Raw genomic sequence first — 21,781 nt, 5'->3', positions numbered from 1 at the left:
TGGGACTACAGGCATGCCCCACCATGCCTGGCTAATTTTTTCTATAGATATATTTTTAGTTGGCCAATTAATTTCTATTTATAGTAGAGACAGGGTCTCACTCTTCCTCAGGCTGGTTTCAAACTCCTGACCTTGAGCTATCCTCCCACCTTGGCTTCCCAGAGTGCTAGGATTACAGGCATGAGCCACCACGCCTGACCGTAATTTCAAAGATCCAAAGGATAGCAGAATGTAAAAATTATCAATTATCAAAAATTTCAGAATGAAATATTTAAAAAAATCAAGCTCTAGTATGGAATACTTATATATAATGTGTTTGAGTTTTTTCATTTTATTCATGGCTTTAGAAATGTGAACACTAGCAATTTACAAGCATTAACTCATTTTGGATCTCAAAGTATTCTACCACAATTGTCATATTTCAAAAAGACCCTATAAAATACATCAGTAGTATTTTCATTTCATGGTCAGAAAATTAAGCAAGGAGAGAATAAATGTCTTGCCTTATATCATTAGATTGAAACATTTGGGCATTTTAAAAATTTTCCAAAGTATAAGCAACTCCTAACTTAAAAATAATTTTTTTTTTTTTTGAGACAGAGTCTCGCTTTGTTGCCCAGGCTAGAGTGAGTGCCATGGCGTCAGCCTAGCTCACAGCAACCTCAAACTCCTGGCTCAAGCAATCCTGCTGCCTCAGCCTCCCAAGTAGCTGGGACTACAGGCATTCGCCACCATGCCCGGCTAATTTTTTCTATATATATTAGTTGGCCAATTAATTTCTTTCTATTTATAGTAGAGACGGGGTCTCACTCTTGCTCAGGCTGGTTTTGAACTCCTGACCTTGAGCAATCCGCCCGCCTCAGCCTCCCAGAGAGCTAGGATTACAGGCGTGAGCCACCGCGCCCAGCAAAAATAAATTTTTATATAAGCAAAATCTATGAGCCCATTTGCTTTCTTTCAAAGCACACTTTTCCTTTAAAACAATAGTAATTGGATCCCCTGTACAAAGCCTACTGTATCTATAGTGCATGAATAGGCAGTTACTAGTATGAGTCCTAGAATATAGAAAAACAAGGAATCCAGAGACTTGACAAAATTCTGAAATTCATTAAGCTTTGCTTTGGCATTCCTCCTACCTTCTGTCTGGTGCTCCTATTCTCACCTCTAAGATGTGCCTTAAATCTTCCCCAAGTTCCTCACCTGAGACACCTCAAAATTTCTTTCCCTTCATCTCCTAGAAGTCAAGATAACTCATTTCAGCCAACTAACACAAACAACACTTGATTTAATCATTAATATTACAAAAAGGCCTTTGAGAATTTCGAAGTTTTCTCTCCCCAGAAAAATCACATAGGCACTCATCCCAAATTTTTCATACAATTTCAAGAGATTGAGGGTCACAAAGCCAATATATATCCATAAGCCCCAGAACTATAAGCTCCAGGTTAAAAACCCTTTACTTACTATCATAAAATCCCAAGACTCTTCCACAGGAATTTGTATTTTAAGAAACTGTCAACTCAAATGATATCTCTAATTCTTAGAATTAAAAACTTTTAAGACACTGTTAAAAAAAAAATGTAAAAAAACCACAATATGGAGAAGGAATTTTTAGGCAGCCCTGTCATTGAGGTCATCTCCCAAAGCTTTCAAGTATCAACTCCCATGAAAGAAGGGCAGGAACAGGATCTACTTCTAAGCATGGGCCATCTATTAAATTGGGTTTTATAGGCCCTACCCCTGTAATTAGTAATGGTCTGGAAATCTATTCTATCTAAACTACATGATTACTAGCAAAACAATACATACATACATACATACATACACACACACACACACACACACACATTCAGAAAATTTCTTTTATCTCTTAAATACCAAGTCCAGTTTTTTTTTGTTTGTTTGTTTGTTTTTTGAGACAGAGTCTCGCTTTGTTGTCCAGGCTAGAGTGAGTGCCGTGGCGTCAGGCTAGCTCACAGCAACCTCAAACTCCTGGGCTTGAACAATCCTTCTGCCTCAGCCTCCCGAGTAGCTGGGACTACAGGCATGCGCCACCATGCCCGGCTAATTTTTTTATATATATATATCAGTTGGCCAATTAATTTCTTTCTATTTTTAGTAGAGACGGGGTCTCGCTCTTGCTCAGGCTGGTTTTGAACTCCTGACCTTGAGCAATCCGCTCGCCTCAGCCTCCCAAGAGCTAGGATTACAGGCGTGAGCCACCGCGCCCGGCCCAAGTCCAGTTTTTATCCCAGTAAACTCCCGGTAGTATTTCACATTGCTAACTTCCCTGTTAAGATTCTCTTAATCCCTCTACTGAGCATCTTCAACTCTATACCATTTATCTCATCTGTTTAGCCACTCTTTTTCAACTTACCTCATAAGTCCCTATTCTTCCACTTGACCCCCAGATGTATGCTCCCCAAGGTTGCCCTTAGTTTTTTCCTCACTCCTGATATTATATAGGTTGAGCTTTCTTAACTTGTAAATCTGAAATCCAAAAGACTCCAAAATCGGAAACTTTTTGAATGCTGATATGACAGCACTAGTGGAAAATTCCACACCTGACCTCATGGACAGGTCACAGTCAGAACTTTGTTTCATGCATAAAATTACTTAAAATATTATATATAATTACTGCCAGGCTATGTGTATAAGATGTATATGAAACATAAATGAGTTTTGTTTAGACTTGGGTCCCATTCCCAGAATATCTCACTATGTATATGCAAATATTAGAAAAAAATCCAAAGCACTTATGGTTCCAAGCATTTTGGATAAAGGATACTCAACCTACATGTACCATTTTTGCAGTTTCTATATGACATTATACTGATGAATGCAAATCCCTTAATGGATTGCTACTCCTTGAGCTCCAGCCCAAATATCCAGGTACACACCTGACATTTCTTGATTCCCATAGATATCTAAACACATCTGAAATCATACCCTATTACTTTTCTCCTCAAATTCTGTTCTTCCTATACATTCCCTATCTTAAAGGTATCAGTATCATCCATTAACCAAACTATAATCTTTAACTCCTCCATACTCAATTGTCAGACAAATATGATAACTGTAAAGCAAAAATAATCTCCAGAATTTATCTCCTTTTTTTTTTGAGACAGAGTCTCGCTTTGTTGCACAGGCTAGAGTGAGTGCCATGGCGTCAGCCTAGCTCACAGCAACCTCAAACTCCTGGGCTCAAGCAATCCTCCTGCCTCAGCCTCCCGAGTAGCTGGGACTACAGGCATGTGCCACCATGCCTGGATAATTTTTTTCTATAAATATTAGTTGGCCAATTAATTTCTTTCTATTTATAGTAGAGACGGGGTCTAGCTCTTGCTCAGGCTGGTTTTGAACTCCTGACCTTGAGCAATCTGCCTGCCTCGGCCTCCCAGAGTGCTAGGATTACAGGCGTGAGCCACTGTGCCCAGCCTCAGAATTTATCTCCTTTTACATCACAATTTGATAGTTTCACAGGTCTTCAGTCCAATCTTCACATGTCATCTTTTTCAAAACTAGAAATGTCCTACTCAAAGCCCCCAAATGTCTCAGAATAAAGTCCATGCTCATGAGCATGGAATTACAAACTCTTCCTAATCAGGATACAATCTCATCAGCTTCATTTCCACTACTCTTCAAGTAGAGTAAAATCCAGTTGCTATTTCTCAAATCAGACCATTGATGCTCTTCCTCTCTGCTCCTCTTCTCCATCAGTACTACTACTATTCAAAGTCCTACTCTAACTTCCCCTACGTGAAAAGTCTTCCCTAACCTCACTTTTCCCCCTGGATCACCTTCCTCTCCCCAGAAGGAATTCCTGCCTCCACCTATAATCCCACACCACTCTTTCTTTATTTTGGTTCTCAACAAGCTGTATTATAGTTAGTTGAACCCCCTTCTTTCTCCCCTACTAGACAAGGCCCATGGTTTTGGTTACTCTAACACCTAGCACATGCCTGGAACATAGTGCATCTTTAATCAATGTCTAGTGAATGAATTGCAAACTCCAAAGTGAAGACACACTTAAGGATATTATTTCTCAATGGAGGATATGCTGCATCTTCTTGAACATAAAACAAGAATTAGGTCCCCTAGTCCCTAGCTCCCCATTTCTAGTCCACTGTTCAAATAGTTTCAAGCAATGTTTCATGGGGACATTTCCTCACTTCCTCTTGTTCTTTGTAGGTTTAGTGCCAGCCTAACCACATTAGCATTCAGTAGCAGCAACAAAACACTTAAAATTCTAAAAAGCAAAGACTGTACAATTACCAACAGTAAAACACAAGTCTTTTTTTTTCAAGTCTTAATGTACATGCATACAAAGCTCATTCATCATAGATGATTCTGAAAATGGCTTGGCATAGTTTACCCAACAGGCACCACTTAAGAGTTCTTAAGAAAAATGACCATTTTCTTTTCACCAAAGTGAAGCCAAACTTTTCACATTTGTAACCACAGAAATCGGCATGCATGAATTATCTAAATACTATCCTTATATACTAAAAAACACAATTACTATAAATGGTATAGTCTAAATCACCAAACTGATGACCCATATAAAAATAGCTCTAGTAGCTTCTTTTGAAAATATTTCCCCCAAAAAATTCCAGAGATCATCTCAACCTATACTAGATTCTTTTACCAGTATCATCTTCTCTTTCGCTCTTTTCTCCTACTCACCCTTCTTCAACACACAAATATACCCCTCCTTACTAGACATGGCTTCTTCAAGAAATTATCTGATGATTCAGTACCAGCTGCAGTTTTAAACTACTTTGTGGTTGGGCAAGGCAGACTACAGGTCTAGGATTCAGTAGATGATTCCTTAGGGTCAGATTATCTTCAGTGTGACTGCTATTAGTGATATAGTACAGATTTGCCTGAAGGGATCACAAATGTGATAGGCATTCGTTAACTATAACTACTTTGTTTTTTAATATACTAGAACATCTCTATAAAGTTGTCATTTCTGACTTTTCTTCAGTTCATAGAAAGTTCACTTGGTATCATATAAACATTCACATTTTAGGACATTTTAAGCATAAAGACCATGACATGATGAAGCCTTTTGATGTTGCAATAACTAAACTGAATTGCATGGGGATGAAAACACATTAGCCTAATTCTGAAATGCACTTTAGAAAAACATATATATTCCAAAGTATATATATAATCCACTTATTTTCCTTGAGCAGTCAAGTATTCATTTTCCAAGTTTTGTCCATATTACATTAAAATAACTTCAAACAAAACAGTCTTGTTGCTCCAGGATTAAAAGTTTCCAATAGCTCAATGTGGTTTTAATCTTCTAGAAACACCTGAAATTGATTTGTTTCACCTCCTTTTACTACTATTTATCTTCCAGCCCATTCACCTTAGTAGAATACTAATGGACCCAAGAAAGTGGATAATTCACCCCCTAGTTAATGAGGAAATACATGATACAAAACGTACAAAAATTAACATGTATCCAGAGACTCTAAAAACATCAGACTTGATCTAAATAAAATGTTTCTAAAACAAACTTAACAAGTGAGTTTCTTTTTCATTGCTGTTTTACTAAGCATTCATGGAAAATTATATTTGTGTAAGCTCAAGCTGAAAACACTAGCTTTAGCTCACAAGGAAAACATAAAAGAACAAAAAGAAAATGTCCTTTAGTATAGAAACATTTTCTAAAATGTTTTTTATAAAACCATAAAATCTCAGAATCCATAGGAACATAAAAGAAAAAAAAACCATAAAATAAATACCAAAAATTGGTATTTATTTATTTTTTTTATTTTTATTTTTTTTTATAAATTTTGGACAAGCTTGGTGGCAAACAAAAATTGGTATTTATTTGTAAGATTGATTTTCCAAATACTACTTATACTACTCAGCAACACACATAGTCACACACTAACATCTAAATTCAAATATCCCATTTCCTGGATGATTACAGGCCCAGAAAGGATGCTTCTAAACTCTTCAGGTTAGAGTAGACATTCGTGAAACTCAACAGCCCACGGAGTTCCCCCTCACCCTCCAACTTTCCACAGTGGCACCATGTGGATGAATAAGCCTGCTTCAGCATGAAGCACTGGGCTTGTCTAAAGACATTTGACAGAAGCTGAATGTATACATTAACTTCCTGTTGAGGTAGGACTCCAGAATGTGTTTCTAAAGACTGACAGTTCATAGTCCCTCCAGAAACCAAAAAATCAGCACACTTTTTCAAAAGTCCTGAAAAAATTTTAATTTCAGTAATTACTGTTTATCATTATTATTTCCCTACATTTACTGAATGCCTTATTACATGTAAGGTATACAATTTTAATCCTAGACCACAAGGAGCTTAAATTTCCCTTAAAACAGTCATCCATTTGTGGTTTTCACATAAAATGCTCTTGTTTGGTTGAACCTACAGTGTACAGGCTATGCAAATTCAGGGATCTAAATCATGGGAAGTTGGCCGTCAGCCTCCTAACAAACTGAAGAGATGAGTGCACAATTAAGATTTAATAAAACAAAAACCTACAATTTTGGTTTCCACTGAAATATACATGAATTAAAAAGGAAACCTGAAATCCTTTCCCCTTTAATTCCTTCTATATCTGGACAAGGGTCCTCATTATCTCCTACTCCTATAGATCCTTCTCTAAACACAGGAGCTAAGTTTCCTTAACACATGGCAAGACGCCCGGTGCAGTGGTGCTTGAATGTAGTCCCAGCTGCTCAGGAGGCTGAGGTAGGAGAATGGCTTGAACACAGGAGTTCAAGGCCAGCCTGGGCAATACAGCAAGGCCCAGCCATTCCCCTCTCCTAGGTTCCTAACTAAAAAAAAAAAAAAAATTTGTAATAAGAAAATTATTTCCATGAAAACTCCTGGTGTGAGGATAAGTTTTTTCTTTTGCTTAAATGAAAATGAAAACATGACCACTGACTACTAAGCAAAGTCATCTTCCCTCCTATATGCTGGGTTTGAGACTGTGATGAAACCAAAGGACTTCAAATAAAGATGAGCCAAAAGATTAACTAAACAGTTATTCTTAATCTGATTTTGTTTTGATCATGGCCCTGTTGAACATCATGGTCTAACTATCAACAGAAAAAAAAAAAGCTCCTTTGACACAAAAAATTCTGCACACAATTTAAGGTCCAAGTTAAGAATAAATACAGTACATTACATGTGGTAATTATATGCTTGCTTTCACACTCATAAAATAAGAAAATTACACTCAGATGCACAGATATAACTAGTCATATTTTCACTGCCTGATAGGGAAACTTGTCAAGAACTTTCAAACACATTTTAGAGAGTCAGTTTACTACTGGATCAAAAACACACACACACATACCAGCATCACCAGGTCTCCACCTCACCACCCCTTTCCCTTCAGTGAGAAGCAACCCAGTAACTTACTGTTCAAGCCTAAAGGAAAATAAAATTTTAAAAGCCAGGGCTGAGATAGAATGGGGAAAGGATCACTATGAACACAGATGATGCCATGGGACAAAAAGCTGTACCCATTCTCCTGCCCAACACTGTCCAAGCTGATAGGCTCACTACCTTTCTCCTTCTGAGTTTCCCAATACATGTCCTCTAAGAACATACACAAGAAAATGTGTATTTTGCTCTGACCACAGAAAGAATTCAGCACAATTGACACCAGCTCTAAAGTATGCAATTAATATATTCTAATATAATGCTTAAGAAAGAACAACAGGCAACAGCTCCTCCAACTGGTTAGAGCAAGATAGGATTTGAAGCCCTAAATATAATAAAAATTTCAGACTCCCAAGTTCTGATGGGCACATTCAAATGCACTGCAGAAACTTTGGGACCAGCAGCAACGACACAACAGGTGAGAGAGGCAGTGGACATCACTGCACAGTGAAGTGCATAACATGCAAAACCCGAAAGGGTTTGGGGATGTGGGATAATACCATGCACAAGGCCATTCCAGAGCCCTGTCTTTCCAGTGGCAAGGTTCGGTTCCTTCGGAAGGGCGTGCCACTCCCCCTCTCCCTTACCCAGGGGACCTCCACCCCAGGCACAGGAAGAACCGAGGCCCCTCCGTGAGCACATCTCAGCTGGGGAGGAAAACACAATGTCGCTCCTTATTTCTGCGTACAAAAGGACTTTGCGCCCTCCTTTTCGAACTGCTGCCTGGGCCGCCTGCTAACTTGCAAGAAGGTGGGCAATGCGCCATATTCCAGCGTCCCCCTGTCTACCTGGGTAACAAGCCCACGCTACCCCGGCGGGAGGGAAGCTTCGGCGGTAACCCGAAGAGCCAGCCTCCTCTCCCGCAGGAAAGAGCGGCTCCCGCGCCCCAGCCTGGCCCCGTCGCGCCGCGCCGCCCGCGGCCGAAACCCGGGAAGGGCCGAGGGGGCGAGCCGGGAGCCACGGCTCCAGTCCCGCGCAACCCGCCCACCTCCCGCTCCAGGGCCCGGCGCGCTCTCCCGCGCCTCCTGCTCCCGAGCCCGCGGGAAGGCCGAGCCCCGGGTTCCACGGCGAGGAGGAGGCCGCGGCCCCGAGAACCCCAGGCGGCGGGGGAGGCCGGAACCCTGGGGCTCTCGGAGGGCAGTAGCTCCCTCCCAAGCCCGCCAGGACGCCTGGGGCCTAGTGCGGCCTGCGCATCCTCGGGGTGGCGGTTTGACTGGGCCGGGCCGGGGCCCCCCGCCCGAGGCGGGCCGAATCCGGCGGGGGCCCAGGCCCGGAGCCGGGGGCAGCAGGGTGCCGGCTGCGGGGCGGGCCGGCCGGCCGGCGGGCGGGCGCCGTGTTGCGGCTGCGCCGGGGCTGAAATAGCTGGAGATTGCGCGGTAGGGCACTCACCTCAGAGCGGCTGCGCTACCGTGGGCCTGCGCCGTGGAGACTGCGACCGCGCCGGCTCCTCGCAGCCTCCTGCCACCAGCGGCAATGGCGAGCGCTGCCGCCTCTGCCGCCGCCGCCGCCGCCGAGGAGGGGGAGGGGAGGAAGAGAGGCACGCACGCGACGCACAGGCTCGGCTTCCCCGCCCGGCGGCGCCATGATGGGGAGGTCGGCTGGGCGCCTAGGCGGGCCGGGTGGCGCGGACAGGGCTTGGGGCTAGGGCTTCCGCCTGGCCCACAGTCTTTTCGCGTTCGCATGCCGCCGCAAAGGTTTGGATGGGGCCGGAACCATGACAGCAGCTGGGTTAGCGAAATGTGGACGCCCAGGAGAAGCGGTACAGGCGGCTCAAAATGGTTGCTAATCTGGAAGGAGTACCGTCTCTCGCCCTCCAGCCGCGGGAATTAAGACCTCCCAAAGGTGCCTGGAGGATCAGAAAGGGGTTCCCCCGAATTTTCCTCGGCTCTGCCTTCCCTCTCGCATCCTAATCCTCTCTTTGGAATGATCTCTGCTTCCCTATCTCAAACTCTGCCCACATATTTGAAAGTAAAAGTTTTTGTGCAAAGCAATGTATTTATTTATTCACTCATTCGTTCATTCGGCGAACATTTCTAGAAGGCCCTTTCTGTGCCAAATATTGTTCTGGGCGCAATGAAGATGCACCTGTTAGCAAGACAGAGTCGTTTAAGCTCTCATGGAGCTTATACGAAGCAATAGGGACCCCCAAACAGGTGCCTGAGAAGTAGAGAGAGGTAGACAGTCGGGAAACAGTCCAGTGTTGAAGGAATTACTGAATATCCCAGAGGGTGTCAGAAAACAGCTTAACAAAATCAGGAAGCTTTCGTTTTCAAGAAGACTCTATTTACCTCAAAACTCAACATATCCAAAAATTGAATGTCTTTTTCTCCAGTGTTCTGTAAGGAAGTAAGAACCACCCAGGTGCTCAAGCCAGAAACTGAGAAAGGATCCATCACTCATCTCTCCCTGAAATCTCCCACATCCAGTTATATCTTTATAACTGTTTTTCCCCCCTACTATCAACTCTTATAGAAATACTGCAATAGGCTCTTCATGGTCTCCCTGCCCCTAGAATTGCCCTCTTCAACCCATATTCCACACTACACCACTACAGTTTGAATGTTTTTTGTTTGTTTTTTAATACTGGGTCTTGCTCTGTTGCCCAGGGTACTGTTACCATAACTCACTGCAACCTCAACCTCCTGGGCTCAAGCCATTCTCCTGCTTCAGCCTCCAGAGTAGCTGAGGGTACAGTACTTACCACCATGGGTAGGTAATTTTTCTATTTTTGGTAAAGGCGTGGTCTCACTCTTGCTCAAGCTGGTCTTGAGCTCCTGACCTGAAGTGATCCTCCCACCTTGGCCTCCCAAAGTGCTAGGAGTACAGGCGTGAGCCACCAAGCCTGGCCTTGAATAGTCTCTCAAAAAATTAAATCATTCTCAACACAGTATTCCTGGCGAAAGAAAGAAAGAGAGCGAGGGAGGGATAGAGAGAAAGAAAAGAAAAGAAAAAAGAAGAAAGAAAGAAAGTAAGTAAATCATATAATTTCCCTGTTTAAGATGCTTAGTAAAGTCCAGGCATAGGGCTCACACCTGTAATCCTAGCACTCTGGGAAGCTGAGATGGGAAGATTGAGCTCAGGAGTTTGAGAACAGCCTGAGCAAGAGCAAGACCCCATCTCTACTAAAAATAGAAAGAAATTATCTAGACAACTAAAAATATATAGAAAAAATTAGCCAGGCATGGTGGTGCATGCCTGTAGTCCCAGCTACTCAGGAGGCTGAGGTAGGAGGATCGCTTGAGCCCAGGAGTTGGAGGTTGCTGTGAGCTAGGCTGACACTACGGCACTCTAGCCTGGGCAACAGAGTGAGACTGTCTCAAAAAAAAAAAACAAAAAACAGTAAGATCCCATTAACATGTAGATTGAAGTCTAAAATTATTTGTGGCTGCTTCAGGACCCTTGGTGACCTCGTAAATACTACCATCTCTGACCTCATCTGCCACAGACTTTTCTCAGGGTATAAACAAAACCCGAGAGCTCTCAGGTCATGTAGGTCAGGATATTCTGCCACCTCACAGCTTTTGCAAGGGCTGCTCCCTTTATTCCGAACTTTCTTCTCCTTTGTATTCCTTCTATTCCCCTATTTGAACCTTCACCCAAATAATTCCTACTACTCTTTTGGGTGTCAAATTTAATACTATTTCCTCCATGAAGCATTCCCTCATCCCCCAAAATTGAGGGCTTTGGCCCTTTTGTCATCACCCCTAGTACTTAATTGCCAACACTTACTGAGGCATCAGAATGTGTCAGGCACTATTCTAAGCCCTTTTCATGCATTATCTCCTTGCTCATTTAATTCTCAAGTGGAGCCCATGAGGTAGGTACTATATTATCCCATTTAACAAATGGAGAAACAGGGACATGTGGAAGTTACTTGCCCAAACCCAGATAGTAAGAGATGCAGCCAGATCTGAAAGCCCTTAGCCTGACCTCAGAATTGTACCCTTAACCATTACCAGAATTTTTCAGACACTGGTCAGTACCCACTGATGAAGTACAGAAATAACTTAGTAGGCTATAACCAACATTTCATTAAAGAAATAGAAAATATTAGAGAACATCAAACAGGCTCTTTTTTTTTCAATTTTATTTTCTTTTTTTTTTCCCCAAGATTAACACACCAGCAGAAACAGGCTCTTGATTTAGCAAACTTTTGTCAGATTCTCTAGTATCATAAGTTCTCTAAATTTTGTAAATATTGAAAATACAAAATTACACAAATATTACCAAAGTGAACACAAAAGTATAAATACTATGGATTGGCTGGGCGTGGTGGCTCACGCCTGTAATCCTAGCTCTCTGGGAGGCCAAGGCAGGCTGATTGTTTGAGTTCAGGAGTTCGAGACCAACCTGAGCAAGAGCAAGACCCCGTCTCTACTATAAATAGAAAGAAATTAATTGGCCAACTAATATATGTAGAAAAAATTAGCCGGGCATGGTGGTGAATGCCTATAGTCCCAGCTACTCGGGAGGCTGAGGCAGGAGGATTGCTTGAGCTCAGGAGTTTGAGGTTGCTGTGAGCTAGGCTGATGCCACAGCACTCACTCTAGCCTGGGCAACAAAGCAAGACTCTGTCTCAAAAATAAATAAATACTATGGATTTATTTCTTCCTCCTCATATATATATATTTATATATGTGTGTGTGTGTATATATATATATATATATATTTTTTTTTTTTTTGAGACAGATTCTCACTCTTTTGCCTGGGCTAGAATGCCGTGGCGTTAGCCTAGCTCACGGCAACTCCAGACTCCTGGGCTCAAGCGATCCTTCCGCCTCAGCCTCCTGAATAGCTGGGACTACAGGCATGTGCCACCATGCCCAGCTAATTTTTCTATATATTTTGGTTGGCCAATTAATTTCTTTCTATTTTTAGTAGAGACGGGATCTCACTCTGGCTCAGACTGGTCTCGAACTACTGAGCTCAAACAATCTTCCCGCCTCAGCCTCCCAGAGTGCTAGGATTATAAGCGTGAGCCACCGCAGCAGGCCCATCCTTATATTTAATTCTGAACTTTCTTAGGGTTAAATGAGATTTGCTATCCCAAGTGAATTGAGGTTACTGCCCCAAGCCAACTGGGTTTATCTTTGCAGGAGAAGAGGGATTCTGTCTCAGCAGGCTGAGCTTGCCTTAAGACCAGAGATTTTGGCTAAAATACTTCTGCTACCACTGTAAACACACTGAGTCCCTTTTATAGAGATGCTATGTCCATAGGTTTCTCCCAGACCTACCCTAGAGATTAGATTCTGGTGTCTTACCTTGTTCTTTCTGGACCTATTGATTAGGTTAGGAGGTAGATGAAACCTCACCCAGATTCCTTTCCCTGTTGGATTAGATCCAACTGATCTCTTCACTGGGTAATTAAATTTGGCATTCTTTTCCTACACTTGCCCTTTCTGCCACAATCCCAAAGTCATTCTAATGACAAAGAAGGTAGATTGAGCCAGGCTGTATGGTCCTAATGACCTCCTTAGAAATTCATTCTTAACTCAGTAGGCAACAAGATAGCTCTCGACAATTTTGAGCAAGACACTAGGGTCATAACAGATTTACCAGAAAATCCAAACATGAGTTGAGCCTCGAGTCTCCAGAGGGCACTCCTGGCTCCTCCCTCCCCCACCCTCCTACTCCTCCCAAGGTGAAGGCAGAACAGTAAGCAAGAAATTTCCCCCCACCCCCACCCTACACACACGAAGGAAGAAAATCTTGCTAAAACTGGGGGATATAGAATATCTCTTTGGGGTTGAGTAAAAGATAAAAGGTTCAATAAAAACGGGTGACATCTCCTTCCCATTTTTCAACATAACCTGAGTGGTAACAAGGGCTGCCCTTGCCCTTCTCAGAAGCAGCCCAGCCCAGCCAGCTTGCTCTTTTCCCCCTCCCACAAGGTAGTCAGACCCTAGGGCCACAGCCCGCAGATGAAGGCTTGGGACAGCCCCAGGCTTGGGGCAAAGAGGCTGTAGTTTGTCTTTCTCTCCAGTTTCTCTGGTTAGGGTGGTTCTTTGTCCCACTAGGAAGTAAAGTTCTGAGACTCATATTTGGGCATTGATGGGGGACAGGGTAGGCAGAGAAGATCAGAGACCAGCCTATCTTTCCTGACTTCTGCACTGTGGTTTGTACCCAGCTAATAATAAAGTGCTCCTTTGCCTGGTTGTGTCATTGTCCCCTGTATTTACACACATGCGCACACACCGTAGGCCTCATGGGGTGTAGAGATGACTGGCCAAGGCAGGATTCACACATTTCGAGATCCCCAATCAAGTATCTTCCCCATACCATTTTAATAGCAGTCCTTGAAAGTTACTCTTAATGCCCCTAACAGACCAGAATTTAGCTAGAAATGGCCAAAAGAAATGGGAAAAAAAAAGACCAACAACGGAGATAAACAGGAAAATTCAACACTGCTTGGTAACTGATACAATATTGAGGAACTAGGAGGGCAAAGGTCGGAGGTAATTTCATGGCTTTAAGAACTAAATGGCAGAGATTTGGTAGTGCCATTGACAGTCATCTAAAGGGAAGTCAATTTAGACAGAGGATGTATTTGGTTTCAGACAGACTGTGTGATGGGTGGCCACAGAGAGGCCTGGCGTTTGGGCAGATCACTGCAGGCAGTGAGCAGCATGGAATGGCAGTGGGGAAGGCTGAGCAATCAGGCCTGAGTGGGGATGGAGTGGTGCCTGCTGGTGGCAGAGAAGGGGGACGATTTGAGAAACATTGGAGAGAAAGTTTAATCAGGGCTCAAAGACTGATTTGATTTTGAGAGTGATGGAGTAAATGAGTTTTCCAATAACCCCCTAAAACTTTTATATTAAATGCTAATATCTTTGGACAGTTGCTCCGTTTTTAAATGAGATCAGTCATTACATTTATTTATTCAACAGATAATTCGTAATAGTCACCTTTGGGTGTGACTCACTAGTTCGATAGAGTCCCCTTCTCTGGAAACTGCCCCATTCACAGAGATGGTGCCCACCAATCATGCCTATGATTGAGAAGCTCCCTCCTTCCACCCATCCTCGCTGAATGAGCCAAGGGTAGTCATCTGACCCATGCTGTGCCAAGTGCACTCTCTGTTTCAGGAATTCAGAATGTTTGTTTGGCTAAAGACACAGAGACTGGAAGCATGCTAGAGCTAAGTCACATTAATGATGGAGCTATGGAGATAAGATCCATGAACACCACTGAGGACCCAAGATTGCCATATTCCTGCCATGCTTTCTGCCCACAGATGATTGGTCCAGACTCGAGCTGACTTAAGCTGGGCCAATCAGGTCCTTTCGTGGAGATTTTGAAATTGAAGTTGAGATCTTTGTGTGTGTGTCTGTACTTAAGCTACAACTTATATAACATAACTTTGGGAGCTGTAGGCAGAGACAATTTTCCACCAAATGCATTGGGAAGCAAAAAGTCCATCAGTAGTGAGAGAGGAGTGAGGCTTATGCACACAGAGTAGCAGAAAGGAGAGAGAGAGAGAATTTCCCAGACATTGCTCTAGTTTCTGGTTCTTTTCCTAAGACTTACAGGATTCTTTTTTTTTTTTTTTTTTTTTTTAGAGACGGGGTCTCGCTCTTGCTCAGGCTGGTTTCGAACTCCTGACCTTGAGCAATCCGCCCGCCTCGGCCTCCCAAGAGCTAGGATTACAGGCGTGAGCCACAGCGCCCGGCCTAACTTACAGGATTCTTGCCTTTGGGTTTCACAAGTTTCTGAGTAGCTGCTAATAAATTGCACTTTTTGCTGAAAGCAGTTTGAGTAGGGTTTCTGATGGCAGATGCTCCCAACCCAAAGAATTGTAACAGATACTCATGTGCTGTGTGTGAGGCTCTGGACAAGGCACCAGGGACCCAATATGGGTCAGGTGTGGTGCCACCCTCAAGGATATTAGTGGGAATAAAATGAAGTCTGTACTTCAATGACTACGATAGAGGCTAGGAAGAGAACACCTGTTAGAGATGCATTTATCAAGCTCTTTGAGGGTTTACTGGAGGCCTGGCACTGCTAGGGAGAGGCAAGCCCAGAACAGAAGGCACAAAATTTAAGGACCCCATACTGAGGGTGTGTGAGTGCAGGGTTGGCACCTGCATGGCCCTGACAGTGAGGGCCTCCTTGAATTTTGTCCCCTAGGCACCTTGCTAGGCTCACATTAGCTTGCTTGGCTAACAGTGGGGGCTGGGAGGACTGCATAGAAAAGTTAGTGTCTGAGCTGAACCACGGGACAGGATGGATTTGGAATTGCTGACAATGTCATATACCTCAACGTAAAGTACCCTTGCAGGAAATCCTCCTGTGAGAATTCTTAAGATCTGCTCTAGGAACATCAGACTCCTTAGTGTGAATTAAGAGTACAGGGCATGGTCGAGGAGAAGACAGTGAGAAAAAAGGACAGAACATAAAGTCAGATTCTGCAGGCAACGAGAAAATAGTGATGGTTATTAAGCTGGGAAATGACATAATCAGAGTGGTACTTAAGAAGATGAATGGAACCGAATAGCATGAACTGAAGGGCTAAGGTCAAGTCAAACAGGAGGCTATTGTGGTAATCCAGGCAGAGAGGTAAAAGTCTAAGCTAATTGGCACCGGGAATGGAGATGGTATAGGAAAAATAATACACAATTAATATAACTTGGCAGTTGATTGGATGTTGCAGACAAGAGAGTAGAGAAATCAGAAATACTGCTGAACACTATGTAGCTTTCACAAAGAATAAGGAAGCACTCTACAAAATCAAGTCTGAGATAAAAATGCAAAGGGTAGCACTGTATATATTATATTCTATCAGTTGCGGGTTTTTGTTTGTTGTTTTTTTTTGTTTTTTTTTTTTTTTGAGACAGAGTCTCACTTTGTTGCCCAGGCTAGAGTGAGTGCCGTGGCGTCAGCCTAGCTCACAGCAACCTCAAACTCCTGGGCTCAAGTGATCCTTCTGCCTCAGCCTCCCGGGTAGCTGGGACTACAGGCATGCGCCACCATGCCCGGCTAATTTTTATATATATATATCAGTTGGCCAATTAATTTCTTTCTATTTATAGTAGAGACGGGGTCTCGCTCTTGCTCAGGCTGGTTTCGAACTCCTGACCTTGAGCAATCCGCCCGCCTCGGCCTCCCAAGAGCTAGGATTACAGGCGTGAGCCACAGCGCCCGGCCTTTTTTTTTTTTTGAGACAGAGTCTCACTCTGTTGCCCTGGCTAGAGTGCTGTGGCATCAGCTTAGCTCACAGCAACCTCAAACTCCTGGGCTAAAGCAATCCTTCTGCCTCAGCCTCCCAAGAAGCTGGGACTACAGGCATGTGCCACCATGCCCAGTTAATTCTCTCTCTCTCTATTGATTCCTCTCTGTGTATGTGTGTGTGTGTCCAATTTCCTCTTCTTATAAGTACATCAGTCATATTGAAGTAGGGCCCACACTAACGACCGCATTTTAACTTAATTTCCTATTTAAAGGCCTTTGTCCAAATAGTCACATTCTGAGGTACTAAGAGTTAGTGTTTCAACAAGAGAATTTGGGGGTGGGGAGGACACAGAGGATACAATTCAGTTTGTAACATATACATAACATAAATGTACCATCTTAACCATTTTAAGTGGGTTTTTTTGTTTGTTTTTTGTCTTTGTTTTTGTTTTTTATGCATTCGTTATGGCTCACGTACCTTACTGCTTATTTGCTTTCTATAACGTGAAGATATCCCAGGCAAAATAAGATGGCTCAGCCTCATTCCTGCCGCATACTAGCAATCAGCATTCCTATAAAAAGCCCAGGTTCCTTTTAGTGAGGAATATTTATAGATCACAATCCAGACACTAGGAGTGATCATTAACACAAGGTTGTCATTTCGACGGGCAGTGCTATGAAATAAGTATTTTTGAAAGGAACGAAAAGAGTTTATACTGCTATTCCTGATTCAAATTAAACCTTAAAATTGTTTACTTAACCTTACTGATTTTATATTTGTATCACTTTTCTCTTATACTGAAAATATTAGTTCCTAATAACATTAAGGCAATTACCTATTTGCTTTATTATATAATGTATGTAAAATAGTTTCAAAGTAAGAATACCAATATTACTATTTACAGTGAGACTACTGAACAAAGTTTAAGATTTATTTGCAGCTTTATGTGTCCTTAAAAAAATAACTCAGAGGCAGACGTGGTGGCTCACGCCTGTAATCCTAGCACTCTGGGAGGCCGAGGCGGGAGGATCGCTCGAAGTCAGGAGTTCGAAATCAGCCTGAGCGAGACCCCGTCTCTACTAAAAAAAAAATAGAAAGAAATTAATTGACCAAATAAAAATACATATACAAAAAATTTGCCAGGCATAGTGACACATGCCTGTAGTCCCAGCTACATGGGAGACTGAGGCAGAAGGATCGCTTGAGCCCAGGAGATTGAGGTTGCTGTGAGCTAGGCTGACCCCACGGCACTCACTCTAGCCTGGGCAACACAGTGAGACTCTGTCTCAAAAAAATAAATAAATAAAATAACTCACTAAGGATGTATAGTCAAAATACTATGGTCTAAATTCACTTGAGGGGGGGGAGCAAAAAAAAAAAAAAAAAATAAATAAATAAATTCACTTGAAATAATATTTTCCTCTTTGTTATGATATCAACTTGAAATACACTTAGGCTCATTCATTCTTGTTGTGTTCAAAACTGTGCATTGGCCACCCCAGTGTCTGCATACTGCTATAAAAGTCACAGAATTTTATTTAGTTTTATTTTTGAGCGCACAAAACATTTACATGATTGCAAAACGGAAAATATAAAACAAGGTATATTCAGAGAAGTTTTACTTTCAGCCTAGTCCCTTCCCCTTGCCCTCTTGCATGGACAATCATTTTTAGTTTTTATTTCTCCTTCTGGTATTTCTTCATGCAAAATAAGCACCTACAAACATGCACATAAACATTTGCTTCCACACACATTCACATTTCTTGAACAAAAAGTAATACTGTATAGTGAATGTCTGGGTAAAATATTATTTTCCCTTTTTTTATATATTATTTTAATTATTATTTCATTAATTTTTTTTCTTCTTTTTCTTTCCTAAATCTAAGATTGTGTTCTGTAGTATATTTTCCTTTTTTTTTTTTTTTTAAGACAAGTTCTCGCTCTGCTGCCCTGGTTGGAGTGCTGTGGCTCCATAGCTCAATGTGAACTTGAACTGCTGGGCTCAAGTGATCCTCCTGCCTCAGCCTCATGAATAGTTGGGACTATGGGTACCTGCCACCATGCCCGGCTAATTTTTTTTTTTTGTTTAAGAGACAAGGGGGTCTCACTATGTTGGCTAGGCTAGTCTTGAACTCCTGGCCTCAAGTGATTCTCCCACTTCAGCCTCCCAAAGTGCTGGGATTATAGCCACCATGTCTGGCCTATTTCCTATCCTTTTTTTTTTTAAGACAGAGTCTCACTCTGTTGCCCAGGCTAGAGTGTTGTGGCATCAGCCTAGCTCACAGCAACCTCAAGCTCCTGGGCTCAAGTGATCCTCTGCCTCAGCCTCCTGAGTAGCTGGGACTACAGGCATGTGCCACCATGCCCAGCTAATTTTTTCTATATATTTTTAGTTGGCCAATTAATTTCTTTCTATTTTTTAATAGAGATTCGGGTCTTACTCTTGCTCAGTCTGATTTTGAACTCCTGACCTTGAGCAATCCACCCACCTCGGCCTCCCAGAATGCTAGGATTACAGGTGCTATCCTTTTACTTTCAACCTATCTGTGTCTTTGTATTTAAAAAGTGTTCCTTATGGACAACAAATAGTTGGGACTTGCTCTTTTATTCAGTCTGATAATTGCTACCTTTTAATTGGGGTATTTACACTATTTCCATTTAGTGTGATAATAGATACCGTCGGCTTTAAATTTATCATCTTACAAGTTGTTGTGTATTTGTTCCACGTATTTCTTGTATTTGTCTTTTATGATTCCACATTATTTCTACTATTGGATTATTAGCTAGATCTCTTTGTTTATTTTGGGGGGTGCTGCTCTAGATTTTGCAAATATACAATTTTAATTTATCACAGTCTACCTTCATTTGCTAGCACTTCACATTTAATATAAGAACTACAATATAATCGGCCAGGCGCAGTGGCTCATGCCTGTAATCCTAGCACTCTGGGAGGCTGAGGCGGGCAGATTGCTCGAGGTCAGGAGTTCAAAACCAGCTCTGAGCAAGAGTGAGACCCCCGTCTCTACTATAAATAGAAAGAAATCAACTGGCCAACTAATATATATAGAAAAAATTATCCAGGCATGGTGGCACATGCCTGTAGTCCCAGCTGTAGGGAGGCTGAGGCAGCAGGATTACTTGAGGCCAGGAGTTTGAGATTGCTGTGAGCTAGGCTGATGCCACAGCACTCACCGTAGCCTGGTCAACAAAGTGAGACTCTGTCTCAAAAACAAAACAAAACTACAATATAAATTGATTTCTATCCATCTGTCCTTTCTGCCATTTTTGTAATAGGCTTTTTTTTCTATATGTATTATAAACATCATAGCGCATTATCCTATTTTCTTTAACAGTGATGATATTTATAATGAGTTTAAAAATGAGGGAAGGATATTAAAAAATGTTCAACATCTTTGTCATTAGGGAATTGCCTCTTAAAGCAACAATGAGATACTACTACATATCTATTAGAATGGCTAAAATTTGAAAACTAGCAATACCAAGTGCTGTTTAGGATGACAAGCAACAGGAACTCTCATTCATTGCTGGAGGAAATGTAAAAGAGTACAGCCACTTTGGAAGATAGTTTGGCAATTTCTTTCAAAGCTAAACATAGTCTTAACATATGATCCAGCAAATATGCTCCTAGGTAATTTACCCAACTGATGTGAACATGTAAGTCCACACAAAAACCTGTATGCAATTGTTTATAGCAAATTTATTCATAATCCCCCAAACTGGAAACAACCAAGAGGTTGTCCTTCAAAAGGTGAATGGATAAACAAACTGTGATCTGTATATGCAATGAAATGCTATTCAGTGACAAAAATAAATGAGCTATTACTAAAAGAGTGGCATTGGAGTTCCTAAGACAAAGAAATGATAAATGCCTGAGGTGATGGGTACCCCAATTACACTGATTTGATTAACTGACATTGCATGCCTGTATCAAAAATCACATGTACCCTCTAAAGCTATCCAACTATTATGTACCTATAATAATTAAAAATAAATAAACTGTTAACCCACAAAAAGGCATGGATGACTCTTAAATGCATATTGCTAAGTGAAAGAAGCCAGTCTGAAAAGACTATAGAGTGTATGATTTCAATGACATATCATTCTGGAAAAAGTAAAACTGTAGCAACAGTAAAAAGATCAGTGGTTAGGGGGAGGGGTAAAGAACAGGGCATTTTAGGGCAGTGAAATTGTTCTGTATGAGACTGCAATGGTGGGTGCATGGCACTATGCATTTATCAAAACCCATAGAAGTTTACAGCACAAAGTGTGGACCTTAATGTATGTGGATTTAAAAAAAAAAACAAACCATTTCTAGGTCTCCTTAAAGAAATGGCTAGTTCTACGACTGGGAAGAAAACGCAGCAGATGAGCTTAGAGCATCTTTTTTCTTAATTGACATATGTACATATATGATTGTACATATTTATGGGGTACATAGTGATCTTTCAATACATATAATGTATAGTGATCAGATCAGGGTACTTAGTATGTCCATTATCTCAAACATTATCATTTCTTTGTGTTGGGAACATTCAATATTCTCCTTCTAGCTATTTGATACTATGTATTATTGTTAACTATAGTCATCCTACAGTGTTATAGAACACTAGAATTTATTCCTCCTATCTAGCTAAAGTACCTTGAACTTTGAATCTTTTATAGTGCCAGAAATAAGAATGTGCTCAAGAAAACACACACACACACACACACACACACACATTTGGAAATGGAGGGAAGGAAAGTAATTTTACAGACTACCTCAGCCAGATGACTGAGGTCAACATCCACAGGGATAATTCATGTTGATAGTATGTATCCTTGATACAATGTGATGTGAATGGTACTTCTGTTATTTCCCTCTCAAAAACTCATAAGCTGTCTGGGCACCATGGCTCATACCTGTAATCCTAGCATTTTGGGAGGCTGAGCAGGGAGGATCACTTGAAGTCAGGAGTTTGAGACCAGCCTGGGCAACATAGTGAGACCCGTCTCTACAAAAAATTAAAAAATTAACCACACATGGTGCCGCACAACTGTAGTCCCAGCTACTCAGGAAGATAAGGTGGAAGGATCACTCGAGCCCAGGAGTTTGATGTTGTAGCGAGCTATGACGATGTCACTGCACTCTACCCAGGGCAACAGAGTGAGACTCTGTC

At 42.0% G+C, this 21,781-nt stretch overlaps 1 protein-coding gene across 6 annotated transcripts in view; it reads right to left on the bottom strand.

Moving 5' to 3' along the window:
- The window catches only part of NRF1 (nuclear respiratory factor 1), a 142,399-nt gene extending 133,301 nt beyond the window's left edge, over nt 1–9,098 (bottom strand). For 5 of the 6 annotated variants that reach the window (XM_076006606.1, XM_012789202.3, XM_076006608.1 and 2 more), the window contains exon 1: nt 8,825–9,098. The gene's annotated coding sequence lies outside the window, so the exon portion shown is untranslated. Of the gene's footprint in view, nt 1–1,136; nt 8,705–8,824 lie in introns of those variants that run through there. The other variant, XM_076006609.1, reaches the window with a different exon arrangement.
- Between the last annotated feature and the right edge of the window lie 12,683 nt (nt 9,099–21,781).

This window comes from Microcebus murinus, chromosome 9 (assembly GCF_040939455.1).
Source record: "Microcebus murinus isolate Inina chromosome 9, M.murinus_Inina_mat1.0, whole genome shotgun sequence".
Classification (NCBI taxonomy): Eukaryota; Metazoa; Chordata; class Mammalia; order Primates; family Cheirogaleidae; genus Microcebus; species Microcebus murinus.
This window is presented reverse-complemented; position numbering and strand designations above follow the sequence as displayed.